General features: G+C 38.7%; 1 non-coding gene across 1 annotated transcript; it reads left to right on the plus strand.

The window, feature by feature from the left end:
• Window positions 1-1,442: 1,442 nt before the first annotated feature.
• Window positions 1,443-1,513, plus strand: TRNAG-GCC. The gene has a single exon. It is a non-coding gene; the product is annotated as a tRNA-Gly (tRNA).
• The last annotated feature ends 13,861 nt before the right edge of the window (window positions 1,514-15,374 follow it).

Genomic DNA, 15,374 nt, shown 5'->3' on the forward strand with positions numbered 1-15,374 from the left:
TGACATTTCTCATCTATTTATTTCTATTCCTTAACGGCTTATCTGATAAAAATTAGAGTATTGCCAAGTCCTCTCCCTAGTTACCTGACTTCAGAGACTGCCTGATGTAGTGTTGGGTTATGCATACCAACTCTTCAGATGCCTTTTCCAAGAGTATGTGAGTTATTCTCAAGCCAAGGAGTGCCAATAAACCTCTATCCTTAATAACTAAAGTGCAAAAATGATTTTTTTTTTTTTTGCCTAGAAGCATATCATGTGCTTTATGATATCCAGTGGGTCTTTGAACCAGGTCCTCCAAAGAGCTGTATGGCAGTGGCCTCTAGAGGAAACAATGAACAAGAAACAGGGAACCAGGCTATTTCCAGACTGAGGCAGTATTTTGATATTTGGCAAAACTAATACAGTTATGTAAAGTTTAAAAATAAAATAAATTAAAAAAAAAAAAAAAAAGAGGTATGACAGGAAGCATTCTTGGGAGCTGCTGCCCAGATAAAGAGTGGGAAAAAATGACCACCAGTTGGTTCTGTTGCTAGTGAAATTACTTATGCTAAGAGAAATTGCTGAGAAATATTGCTGGAAATATCAAGCTAGAGCAGTGCTTCTCAAACTTGGATGTGCAAATGAATCACCTAGGAATTGTATTAAAATACAGAGTAATTCAGTATGTCTAAGGCTCTTGATGAAAGTGAAAGAGGAGAGTGAAAAAGTTGGCTTAAAGCTCAACATTTAGAAAACTAAGATCATGGCATCTGGTCCCATCACTTCATGGCAAATAGATGGGGAAACAATGTCAGACTTTATTTTGGGGGGCTCCAAAATCACTGCAGATGGTGATTGCAGCCATGAAATTTAAAGATGCTTACTCCTTGGAAGGAAAGTTACGACCAACCTAGATAGCATATTGAAAAGCAGAGACATTACTTTGCCAACAAAGGTCCATCTAGTCAAGGCTATGGTTTTTCCAGTGGTCATGTATGGATGTGAAAGTTGCACTGTGAAGAAAGCTGAACGCTGAAGAATTGATGCTTTTGAACTGTGGTGTTGGAGAAGACTCTTGAGAGTCCCTTGGACTGCAAAGAGATCCAACCAGTCCATTCTAAAGGAGATCAGTCCTGGGTGTTCATTGGAAGGACTGATGCTAAAGCTGAAACTCCAATACTTTGGCCACCTCATGTGAAGAGTTGACTCATTGGAAAAGACTCTGATGCTGGGAGGTATTAGGGGCAGGAGGAAAAGGGGACGACAGAGGATGAAATGGCTGGGTGGCATCAATGACTCAATGAACATGAGTTTGAGTGAACTCCGGGAGATGGTGATGGACAGGGAGGCCTGGCGTGCTGCGATTCATGGGGTCGCAAAGAGTCGGACACGACTGAGTGACTGAACTGAACTGAGGGCTGGGATTGGGCAAATTGAACACTACTAACAAGCTCTCAGGGGTTTCCCAGGTGGCTCAGTGGTAAAGAATCTGCCTGCCAAGCAGAAGACACAGGTTTGATCCCTGGGTTGGGAAGATCCCCTGGAAAAGGGAATGGCAACCTACTCCAGTATTCTTGCCTGGGAAATCCCATGGGCAGAGGAGCCTGGTGAGCTACCGTTGTCTCACTCTTGCTTTCTTGCTTCAGTGTGTCTGATTCCTTGCAACCCCATGAACTATAGCCCACCAGATTCCTCTGTTCATGGGATTCTCCAGACAAGAATACTGGTAATTTTTCTTATCCAATGGCTGCACATCCAACTCCACTGAAGAGCTATAAAAATGATGTCACCCCTAGATATTCAGACTTACTTAATCTGGAAATGGCCTAGCATCAGGAGCTTTAGGTGGTCCCAGAGGATGTGAATGTGCAGCCAAAGTTAAGAACCAGTGAGGGAAACCTTGGAGCTCCTTCCAGCTCGACCTTGCCCAAAATATTCAGTTCAGTTCAGTCACTCAGTCGTGTCTGACTCTGCGACCCCATGAACTGCAGCACACCAGGATTGCCTGTCCATCAACTCCTGGAGCTTGCTCAAGCTCATGTCCATCAAACTGATGATGGCATCCAATCATCTCATCCTGTTTTCCCCTTCTCCTGCCTTCAATCTTTCCCAACATCAGTGTCTTTTACAGTGAGTCAGTTTTCTGCATCAGGTGGACAAAGTATTGGAGTTTAGCTTCAGCATAAGTCCTTCCAATGAATATTCAGGACTGATTTCCTTTAGGACTGACTGGTTTGATCACCTTGCTGTCCAAGGGACTCTCAAGAGTCTTCTCCAACACCACATTTCAAAAGCAACACTACTTTGGTGCTCAACTTTCTTTATGATCCAACTCTCATATCTACACTTGAGTACTGGAAAAACAACATCTTTGACTATATGGACATTTGTCAGTAACATCTCTGCTTCTTAGTAGGCTGTCTAGGTTTGTCATAGCTTTTCTTCTAAGGAGCAAGTGTCTTTTAATTTCATGGCTGCAGTCACAATCTGCAGTGATTTTGGAGCACAAGAAAATGAAGTTTGTCACTCTTTCCATTGTTGTCCCATCTATTTGCCATGAAGTGATTGGAACAGATGCAATGATCTTCACTTTTTGAATGCTGAGTTTTAAGCCAACTTTTTCACTCTGCTCTTTCACTTTCATCAAGATCTCTTTAGTTCCTGTTTGCTTTCTGCCATAAGGAAGGTGTCATCTGCATATCTGAGGTTATTGATATTACTCCCGGCAATCTTGATTCCAGTTTATGCTTTATCCAACCTGGCATCTCACATTTAACTCTTGCAAGTTAAATAGAAAGATGACAATATACAGCATTGATGTACTCATTTCCCAATTTTTAACCATTCCTTTGTTCCATGTCTGGTTCTAACTGTTGCTTCTTGACCTGCATACATATTTTTCAAAGACAGGTAAGGTGGTCTGGTATTCCCATCTCTTTTCAGAATTTCCCACAGTTTGTTGTGATCCACACAGTCAATGGCTTTAGCATAGTCAATAAAGCAAAAGTAGATGTTTTTCTGGAATTATTTTGCTTTTTCTATGATCCAATGGATGTTGACAATTTGACCTGTTGTTCCCCTGACTTTTCTAAATCCAGCCTGAAAATCTAGAAGTTCTCAGTTCACATACTGTTGAAACCTAACTTGGAGAATTTTGAGTATTACTTTGCTAATGTGTGAAATGAGTGCAATTGTGCGGTAGTTTGAACATTCTTTGGCATTGCCCTTCTTTGGGATTGGAATGAAAAGTGATCTTTTCCGGTCCTGTGGCCACTGCTGAGTTTTCCAAATTTGCTTCCATATTGAGTGCAACACTTTCACAGCATCATCTTTTAGGATTTGAAATAGCTGAATTGGAATTCCAACACCTCCACAAGCTTTGTTAATAGTGATGGTTCCTAAGGCCCACTAGACTTTACACTCCAGGATTTCTGACTCTAGGTGAGTGATCACACCATCGTGGTTATCTGGGTCATGAAGATCTTTTTGTGTAGTTCTTCTGTATATTCTTGCCACCTCTTCTTAATATCTTCTTCTTCTGTTAGGTCCATACCATTTCTTCTTTATTGTGCCCATCTTTGCATGAAATGTTCCCTTGGTATTTCTAATTTTTTTGAAGAGGTCTTTCAAAAAGAGGTCTTTCCCATTCTATTGTTTTCCTCTATTTCTTTGCATTGATCACTGAGGAATGCTTTCTTATCTCTCCTTGCTATTCTTTGGAATCCTGCATTCAGATGGATATATCGTTCCTTTTCTCCTTTGCCTTTTGCTTCTCTTCTTTTCTCAGCTATTTGTAAGGCCTCCTCAGACAATCATTTTGCCTTTTTGTATTTCTTCTTCTTGTGGATGGTTTTCATCATCGCCTTCTGTGCAATGTTACGAACCTCCATCCATAGTTCTGCAGACACTCTATCTATCAAAATATTGCCAACCCTATAATCCTTTCCTACAAGTGTCCCCAGTCAACTACTGAGGTTTCCTAGCACTTTAGAAATAATGATAATTATAATTAGAAATAGCATTCCTGAGCCCTTATTATCTGCCACCATATTTACAAATTACACTAACTCTCCCATGTAATCACTGCAATATGTAACAGGGTGTGCACCATTACTACCTGTTTACATAGCTTAGAAAATTAGGGTTTAGAGAGAGACTAAGTAAATTGCCTGAGGCCACCTAGCAATTAAATTAAAAATCTAGAAATAGCACCAGGAAATCTAGTGCCAGAGCCCATTTGCTTAATCACTATATAGTGCTCAGTGCTTCGCAGTAAGAAAAAATGCATTATCATTCTCCCGCAAGCTCCATGGAGACAAGCCCATAGATTGTGAACATTCTCAAATGCTCTACTGAGAAACTCTAAATACGAACCAGGCCATTGTTTGAAAAAATAAGAAATCTCACATATCATGCTCTTACTATGGCCCACATGTGTATCCTTGTATAGAATATATGTAACTAGCCTCCATGCAGATACTTTCTCCCTGTTTCTCTACCTCTTTCTAGATGATTTTTCTGGAATCATCTGTTCCTAACTATGTGGGGGAAAGGAAGGCTTGCTTCTAACATATACCTATGAGAGAATGTGTTATAGGCCAATTTTCCAGGTTCACCTTGCTTGGGCATCTGCTCATTGGATAGCTTATACCTGCCTAGAACTTCTCAGTATGCTGTTTGGTGAACCCTGGGGCTGGGGGTGGGGGGACTGTACAGGGTAGGGCAAACAATACTTTACTTAAAAGGCACAAAGTTCACTGCTCTTCCATTAACTTCCAAAGTATCACTGCCCAACATAAGTACAAGAAATAGACTTTATCAGGCAACTACTGAAAGATAACTAGAGGAAACTGCAATATAGCAGAAAACAACTTAACATTTGATACTAAGTATAATTGATTCTCAGAATTCAAGGAAAAGGTAAGCCCTTCTGGGATTTATTCTCATAGGCATATTCATTTTTGATCTTAAGGTCTTCCTCTTTTGTCTCAGAAAGATATCTTCCTCTTCATTTTCAAACAATAAATCCTCAGCCAAGTTCAGGAAAATCTTATTGTCCTACCATTGAATCTTTTCCTGAGAATCCACTCCTTCTTGTCTTGCTCCCAACAAGATTAAGGGACTCAATAACCTATGACAATGCATTTTTAAAAGGACCCAGTTCCTACCCTGCAAACACAGTGGGTGGGTGAGGCCAGCCTCCGGTGCCCAGGTGTGAGCCTCCTGCACCCCACCATGGAGGGATCTGGTGATGTGTCGCCACCTGTCCCTGTGGCCTTCCACATGTGCTTCAAGTCTCTTGCTGTAATCCTTGCACAGATGTCTGTCTCTCCCTCTCCCCTTTCCTACTGTGCAGACATACCTCTGACCTTCATACAACTTCAAGAACAAATAATGTCTCAGCAGATGGTATAAACAACTGTAAGACAAAGGAAACTGCATTCTTGTAGGGCACATCACTAGTGGCATTCTTTTATTTGCTGATTAAGGATACTAATACAAAGATTTCTTTGTGGAGTTTTGTCCACAAAGTGATACAGAGCACTTCTGCTTGCTCGTTCTCTTCCTGTCTCCTCTTCAGGGTGTGATAAATAGAATCTATTAAAGAATTAAGCCAAAAGTCTCCTCTTCCAAGATGCTGCCACAATTCCTGAGAAAACTGAGCTATATTATTTTATTTAATAATATTGCTTTTCTTGCTAGTTCCAGGCTCTGAGGCTACAATTTTGGAAAACAAGACATATCAAACAGTCCCTATGCTGTCATCATTGGAAGAGGATATACTTTAATTTTACTAGGAGGTTAGGAGGTTGTATGATAAAATCAGCAGGCTTTTGTTTCAGAGTGACAGGGATTGAATCTTCTTCCTGTTACAAACAGAGAGAGCTTTTTTTGTTAAATAGGTTCATAGCAAGGTGGCTGACTCACTGACCATGGTCCCAGCTATAGAAGTAGATCTCTACCCATGGGGAATGGGCGATAGCTCTGTTTGGCTTGATCCTGTCACCAGCATCATACACCAAGGAACCCAAGAGTAGTCCTGCTCGCTCTGTATCTGGTAATAGACACACAGTCCTTGGTTCCAGCTGTGGATCCTGAAGTGACCTCTTGGCTATGTCTGGGAGCCCCTGGAGATAAACCCACCAAACTGGGTCAAACTGTAGACACTGAAAGGAACTTGTAATGGGGTAAAAAGGCCATTAGACAAAGAACTAACATTATATTTATTAGTGAAAAGATGAAAGTGTTTCTTATAAAATCAGGAAGAAGACAGGGATGCCCACTCTTGCCACTTATGTTAAACATAGTATCAGGAATCCTACCCTGAGCAATTAGACAGGAAGAGAAATAAAAAGCATCCAAATCAGAAAGAAAGAAGTAAAATTGTATCTATTTTCAAGTGACATTACCTTATTTATAAGAAACTCTAAAGACTCCACCAAAGAACTTTTAGAATAAATGAAGTCAGTAAAGTTGCAGGATATAAAACAACATACATAAAAGCAGTTGATTTTCTATATATAGCAAAAATAACTGAATAAGCAATAAAGAAAAAATCCCATTTACAATAGAATCATAAACAATGAAGTAATTGTTATCATTTACAATTATGTTTGTTATGATTACAAGATCATACATTCTCAGAAAAAAAACAGTGGTGTATAGGACATCCCAACTTCTCCCAACCAAGATCAGTGATTAGACAGCTAGCCACAAACAAAAAACAGCTCCTGGAGACCCCTATATTCCACTTAGGAAATTTTAGGGACACCACAGAACAACAACAACAACAACAACAACAACACACACACACACACACACACACACACACACATACACAAACAGAGTAATTACCCAAGAAGAAAATACAACTTCATCTTGTCTGTGTCACCCTATACCCCAAACTGGCACTGTTCAGCACCAAGAAGGAACTTCTCCCCTAGAAAGAATTTCTCTCACCAGGAAAGGAAGAGTGGGATGGGTGACCAGCTTCTCTAGCTCTTCCAAGATACTGCATTAATGTCTAGCTTTGGTTTCACCCCACCCAGATAAATAAAGAGCTGTCCAGGAACAAGAAAGTAAAGCAGAGGCTCTTATTAGCAAACATGTAGCAAGGCTGATTATCAATTCACAGAGACCTGCTTTGCAAACAAAGGAGCAGCTTCTGCAACTGACAGTCAGGGGTCAGCTACAAAGATCTCACCAGTTGCCCCACAGGTATTTATGTTTGTGAATGCCAGTTTTACCTCAATGCCTCTCTCCTCCTTCCCCAACCCATACTCTCTCTCTCTCTCATACTCTTCACACTTCCACTGGAGCCCAGGCCCACACTGACAGCCATCCAAGCTCTCTATGGTTATGCAAGTATAAATGTCAGACACTGAGGCCCCTCCCTGTCCCCCACCAGAGCCTGGGAGCTATGCTGGCAACTAGCTCAGCCTCCTCTAGCTGCGCAAGTGCAAGAACCCAGCACAGTGCCTCCTATGCTCCTTACTCTCACCATCAAGTCCACACTTGGGGCTCACACCACAAGCTGTGCCACTGTCCTGATGCCCAAAACTGGCCTTGATCACAGCAGGAGTGAGGAGACAACACACAGCCATGAGTAAACCCATCAACAGCCAGGGCTCACATAGCAGTACATGGGATTGCAGATACACAAGGCCAAATATAAAGTTATGCGAGGATTTTTAACTGCATAACAGGGGAGTACCCCAACTCCTGCATTGTACAAGAGTCAACTGTAGAGGTGCAAAAATTCTCAACAAAGTATTAACAAACCAAATTTAACGGCACATTAAAAGAACCATTTACCATAATTAAGTGGATTTCATTCCTAGGATGCAAGGATAGTTTAATATAGAAAAAAATCAATGTGATAACCTGCATTAACAAAATGAAGGATAAAAATTATTTAATCACCTTAGAAGACGCAGTAAAAGCACTTAACAAAGTACCAAAATCCTTTAATGATAAGAACCCTCAACAAAATAGGTATAGAAAAAAGTTACCTCAACAAAATAAAGGCTATATATGACAAATTCACAGCCTGCATTTATTATACTCAATGGTAAAATGTTGAATACTTATCTAAGATCAGGAATAAAACAAGGATGCCCACTCTCACACTCCTATTCAACAGAGTACTGGAAATCTTTGCCAGAGAAATTGGGAAAGAAAAAGAAATAAAAGACTTCCAAACAGGAAAGGAAGAAAAAATAAAATTGCTTTTTTTTTGCAGATTATATGATCTCACATATAGAAAATCCCAAAGACTCCACAAAACACTGCTAGAACTAGTCAAAAACTTCAATAGGGTTTCAGGATACAAAATCATCATGTAGAAAAACACGTGAATATATATATAACAGTATATTCAACTATCAATAGAATGTCTGAAAAAGAAAGAAAGAATCTCAGCCACAATAGCATCAAAAACAATAAAATACTCAGGAATAAATCTAACCAAGGAAGTGAAATTCTTTGAATTGCAAACTACAAGACTTTGATAGAAGAAATTGAGGACAAAACAAATGGAAAAATAGCTTTTGTTCATGGATTAGAGGAATTAATATAAACATATTAGCAATATTGATTAGACTTAGATTTATTAATATTGGTTAGATTTATTCCTAACCAAGAATAAAATTGCTTCTCCCCGGAGAAGGAAATGGCAAACCACTCCAGTACTTTTGCCTGGGAAATCCCATGGACAGAAGGAGACTGGAGGGCTACAATCCTTGGGGTTGCAAAAGAGTCATATGTGACTTAGTGACCAAGCAACAGCAATAGCACATCTATATCACCCAAAGTCATCTATAGATTCAGTGTACTTCCAGTGGCATTTTTCACAGAAATAGAAAAAACAATCTTAAAATTTGTATGGAGCCACATACCCCAAACAGCCAAAGCAATCCTAAGAAAGAAGACAAAGCTGGAGGCATCACACTTCCTGATTTCAAATTATACTAAAAAGATATTTTAGCCAAAGCAGAATGTTTGGAACAGATTTGTGAGCCCAGAAATGAATCTTTTCATATTTCAGATCAGATCAGATTATTTAGCCAACTACTTTGACAAAGCAGCCAAGGATACTCAATGGGAGAAGTGTCTCTTCAATAAATGGTTTTGGGAAAACAGGATAACCACATAGAAAAGAATAAAATTGGCCTCCTACCTTTCTCCACTCACAAAAAATGAACTCAAAATGGATTAAAGACTTAAATTTAAGTTCTGAAACCATAATGTTCTATAAAAAAATGAAAAAAAGTCTCCTTGGCATTGGTATAACAAGTGATTTACTGAATGTGATAGCACAACCAGGAAAAGCAAAAACCTATAAGTGGAATCACATTAAAAAGATTCTACACATAAAACAATCAACAAAATGAAAAGGCAACCAATAGAATAAAATTATATATATGATAAGGGTTAATATCCAAGGTATATAAAGAACTCACAGTTCAAGAGCAAAAATTCTAACACAGTTGTTTAGAAAAAATGGGAGAGGAACTGAATAGTTTTCCAAGGAAGAGATGCAAATGACCAACAGATGCATGTACAGATTCTCAACATTACTAATCACTAGGCAAACACAAAACAAAGACACAATGCGATATCACCTAAAACAGTTAGAATGGCTTTCATTAAAAGGAAAAGAAATAGCAAGTATTGGTGAGGCTGTGTAGCAAAGAAATCCTAGTGCATGGTTGGTGGGAATGTAAATTGGTACAGCCACAATGGAAAAGAAGATAGAGGCCCTCAAAAACTTAAAAATGGAATTTCCATATGACCCATCAATTCCACTCTTGCATATATATCCAAAGAAATTGAAATCAGGAGCTTATAGAGGTATCTGCCCTCACATGTTCTTGAAGCAATATTCACAATAGCAAAGTCATGGAAATAACGTAACTGGCCTTCAACAGATGATTGCATAAAGAAGACAGACACAGACATAGACAGACGACACACACACACAGAGACACACATATATGGAATATTATATGGAATGTTATTCAGCCCTGAGGAAGAAGGATATCTTGCCACTTGCAACAACTTGGGTGGACTTTGAAGGTATTATGTTAAGTGAAATTAATCAAAGACAAATACTTTGTGACAATCATTTATATGTAGGATCTAAAAAAGATAAACTCACAGGAAGAGTAGAGTAGTGGTTATGTAAGGTTAGCAAGTAGTGGAAAAGGGGAGATATTACTCAAATGATGCAAACCTCCAGTTGTAAGATTAATAACTTTGGTGATCCAATGTAAAGCATGGTTGTTATAGCTAAAAATACTGTATCATATACTACAATACTGCTAAGAGAGTAAATCTTACATATTCTCACAAAAGAAAAGAGATGATAACTATATGATGGAATTGCAGTGGTAGCTAATTACATGGTATTAATAATTTTCCAATCTATAAATTAATCAAGTAAATATGTAAACTTACACAATGTTCCACGTTAGTTATATGTCAATAAAGCTGGGGGAGGGGGGCATGGCAAATAAAATACTTATGAATAAATTTAACCAAAAAATGAAAGATCTCTACACTGAAACTATAAGACATTGATAAAAAAAATTGAAGACACAAATAAATGAAAATATGAATAGTCCACATTCATGGAGCAGAAGAACACTAAAATGCCCATGCCACCTAAAGTCATCTATAAATACAATGCAATTCCTATCAAAATTCCAATGACACTTTTTACAGAAATAGAAATAGCAATCCCCAAACTCATATGGAACCACAAAAGACCCTGAATAGCCAAAGTAATCTTGAATAAGAAGAACAAAGCTGGAGACATTACACATCCTGATTTCAAACTATATTACAAAGATTTGGAGCACATCACAATTGCAACTAGTGGTTGAACAACCATCAACAGGAGGACACTGGAACACACCAAAAAAAAGATACCATATGATAAAAGGCAAAGAAGCAGCAGCAATGAGATGGTAGGATGGGTGCAATCATGATAAAATCAAATCCCATACCTGGTGGGTGGGCAAGCCACAAACTGGAGACAAATAATACCAAAGAAATTCTCCCACTGTTGTGAAGGTTCTGAGTGCCATGTCAGGCTTGCCAGTCAGGGAATCCAATGGAGGGAATGGGAATCCTAAGGGAACCTGCCTTTGAAAACCAGCAGCATTTGATTACAGGATGTCCAGAGTACTGGGGGAAACAGACTTCACTCTTGGAGGCACAAACAAAATATGATGTGCACAAAGACCCAGGGCAAAGGAGCAGTAACCTCACAGGAGACTGAATCAGACCCACTTGCTAGTGTTGGAGTGTCTCCTGTGGAGGCATGGGTTGGCATTTGCTTGCCACAGGGATGGGGTGCTGGCAGTAGGAGTCCAGCAAGGGACCCCTTGGCCTAAGGCCTTTTGGAAATTGCCACTAACCTTACCATAGAGCCCATAGACACCAGGGCTAGGTCACCTCAGGCTAAACAACTAACAAGGGGGGAGCACAATCCCAGCCATCAGCAGACAATTGGATTAAAGTTTTACTGAGCACACCCCTGCCAACCAGAGCAAGATCCAGTTTTTCCCACTGCCAGTCTCTCCCATCAAAAGGCTTACACAAACCTCTTAACCTCCTCCATCAGAGGGCAGATAGAAGAAGCAAGAAGAGCACAATCCCACAGCAGCTAGAATAAAAGCCACATTATAGAAAGTTAATCAGGATGAAAAAACAGAAAGTTATGTTCCAGATGAAGGGGCAAGATAAAACCCCAGAAAATCAACTAAATGAAGTGGAGATAGGCAACCTTCCAGAAAAAGAATTCAGAATAATGATAGTGAAAATGATCTAGGATCTCGGGAAAATAATGAAGAGGATGCAATAAATGTTTACCAAAGACCTACAAGAACTAAAGAACAAACAGAGATGAATAATACACTAGAAGGAAATAACAGAGAATAACTGAGGCAGAAGAATGTATAAATGACCTGGAGGACAGAATGATGGAAATCACTGCTGCAGGACCAAATACAGAAAAGTACCAATAAAGAAAAGAATGAAAAGCAATGGCATGAGACCTCTGGGACAACATTAAATGCACCAACATTCACATTATAGGGGTCCCAGAAGGAGGAGAGAGAGAGAGGAAGGACCTGAGAAAATATTTCAAGAGATAATAGCTGAAAACTTCCCAAACATAGTAAAGGAAACAGTCAACCAACTCCAGGAAGCAAAGAGGGTCCCAGGCAGGATAATCCCAAGGAGGAACACACCAAGACTCACAGTTATCGAACTGACAAAAATTAAAAACAGGTAAAATATTAAAAACAACAAGGGAAAAATGACAAATAACATACAACGGAACTCCCATAAGGTTATCAACTGATTTCTCAACAGAAACTCTACATGTCAGAAGGGAATGGCTTATTTAAAGTGATGAAAGAGGAGGAGCTACAACCAAGAATACTCTACCCAGCAAGAAAGCCACAACCAGCAATACTCTACTCAGCAAGACTCTCATTCAGATTTGATGGAGGAATCAAAAGCTTGACAGACAAGCAAAAGTTAAGAGAATTCAGCACCACCAAACCAGCTTCACAATGAATGCTAAAGGAACTTCTCTAAGCAGGAAACTCAAGAGAAGGAAAAGACTTACCAAAATAAAACAATTAAGAAAATGGTAATAGGACCATATATATTTATAATTACCTTAAATGTAAATGGAATTAAATGCAAAACCAAAAGACATAGATTGGCTGAGAAGATGAAAACATGTGCTGTATGCACTTCCACTTACTACATCATTCTACTTAACCCCCTAGTGGAAGAAAAAGTGCATAGTGAAAGAAAAAGTTGCTCAGTCATGTCTGACTCTTTGCAACCCCATGGACTATAGCCTACAAGGCTCCTCTGTCCATGGGATTTTCCAGGCAAGAATACTGGAGTGGGTTGCCATTTCCTTTTCCAGGGGATCTTCCCAACCCAGGGATCAAACCCAGGTCTCCCGTGTTGCAGGCAGACACTTTACCATCTGAGCCACCAGGGAAGCCCTAAATTGTATTTAATTATTTTATATGGTTAGGTTAATCATGTTTCCATTATGGCTCACAATTGTAATGATCTTTTATTTTTGCTAAATCAATAATAATAGTAATAATAATAATAGCTAAATCAATCTGGCTATTGATTGTGAAAACTGATAAACTTCTACTATTGTGATTTTTGCTTAATACAATAAATTTATCATAATTGGTCAACAGAAAATAATAGAATTCTATATCACTAAAACTACCATTTAATAGAAAAACCAGTAATCACTTTTTAAAATCCAGATGTATATCAGAATTGTCTTGGATTTTTTTTTTTTTTTTTGAAAAATACAAATGCCCAGGTATTGCTTTTTTTTTCCTTCTCAAGGTGCCAGATGTGTTTCTAATGAGCAGCCATGTTTAGAAACAACTGGACTGCATGATGATCTTTTACTTTTATCTAGTTTGTTTCACTTTTTATATTTTATTCACGTTACCATTTCATTTATGTTTTCCAATTTCTCTTTTTTAAAAAATGTTCTTTCTCAAACCTTTACCAAGAGTAGTAGAAAAGCTTTTGTGTACATACTGTGCGTGTGTGTGTGTGTGTAGAGACAGAGAGTATATAAAAAAATTTCTGAAATTTTGATTCCACTTTTTTGACTTAGTAGAATAGAATAGAATGCTAGATTTCTAATTTATATTCACTCAAAATGTTGATATTTTGGCATCTAGTATTACTATATCAAATTGGTTCATAATTTTTTTCAGGTGTACTATATTCTACTTCTCTGTACATTCATCCTATTAATTTCTGAGAGTTTGATATTGAAACTCCAACTAAAAATCTTACTTTATCTATTTAAAACAAACAATTGTAATATATAGTGGAACTATATGTAACTTTGTTCTGTATATGCCAAGTCTCCTGTAAATGTGTTACAATATTTTCATAATTTAGAAAATAAAGAACTTAGGGAAAAAACTATATTACAAAGATTTAGGAATCAAAATGTACGTTAATATCATTAAAGCAGACACAAGATCCATGGAATAGAAGAGAGAGTCCAGAAATAAATCCATGCATATATGCTAAACTAATATTTGACAAGGGAGCCAAAAATACTCAAGGACAAAAAGGCAAAGTTTTCAATGAATGGTTTTGAGACAAATAGATATTCACATGTAGATGCCTATCTCACACCACTCATAAAAATAAACCCAAAATGGATTAAAGACTTACATATAAGACTTGAAACCATGAAATTCATAGAAGAAAACATAGTGGACAATCTCCTTGATACTCATTTTGGCATTAGTTTTTTGGATATGACACCAAAAGCACAAGCAAAAATTAACAAACTACTACATTATTTGATATTGTTTGTGGGACTACATCAAATTAAAAAGTCTTTTCATAGCAAAATAAACAATCAAGAATATAAAGAAGCAACCAATATACTGGGAGAAAATATTTGCACACCATATATCAGATAAGGGATTAATAATTAAAATACATAATGAATTCATGCAACTCAGTAGGAAAAAATAATCTAATATGCAGAGAAAGGCTGGAGTCATTATGGTAAAGAACAACTTGAGCTCAGCCCCTCCGTTCATTAAAACACAAAAATCACAACTAACTGCTGAACAACCACCAGCAAAAAATAGCCGAACCTACCAAAACAGACATTCTATATCCAAAGACAAAGGAGCCACAACAAAACAGTAGAAAAAGATCACTCATGGTAAAATCAAATCCCATACCTGTGGAGTGGGTGACTCACAAACTGGAAAATAAATATATCACAGAGGTTATCCCACAGGAGTATGAACTTCTAAGCCCCAAGTCAGGCTCCCCAACATGTGGATATGGCATTGGGAGGAGGAGCTCCGAGAACATCTGGCTTTGAAAGCCAGTGGCGTCTAATCGCAAGGACTTTACAGAACCAAGGGAGAAAGAAACTCCACTTTTGGAGGGTACACAAGGTCTTGTGTGCACCAGGACACAGGAAAAAGTCAGTGACTTCATAGGAGCCTGGGTCAGACCTAGCTGTGGGTCTTGAAGGGTATCCTGGGGAGGTGGAATGGAGCTGTGGCTCACTGTGGGGACAAGGGCAGTAGCGGCAGTAGTACCAGGAAAAGCTAACTGGTGTGAGCTCTCTTGGAGGCCACCATATTGACAATATTTGAGTATTTTGACAGGCTGGCCCCACCTGACACCTTTATGTTCCAGTGCTGGGATGCCTCATCTAGACAACAAACAAGGTGGAGAACATAGCCCCACTCATCATCAGACAGACTGCCTAAAGTCTTTCTGAGCCCATAGCTACCTCTAAACATACCTTCTAACATGGCCCTGCTCATCAGAGGGACAAGGCA

Source organism: Bubalus bubalis, chromosome 7 (assembly GCF_019923935.1).
Source record: "Bubalus bubalis isolate 160015118507 breed Murrah chromosome 7, NDDB_SH_1, whole genome shotgun sequence".
Taxonomy (NCBI): domain Eukaryota; kingdom Metazoa; phylum Chordata; class Mammalia; order Artiodactyla; family Bovidae; genus Bubalus; species Bubalus bubalis.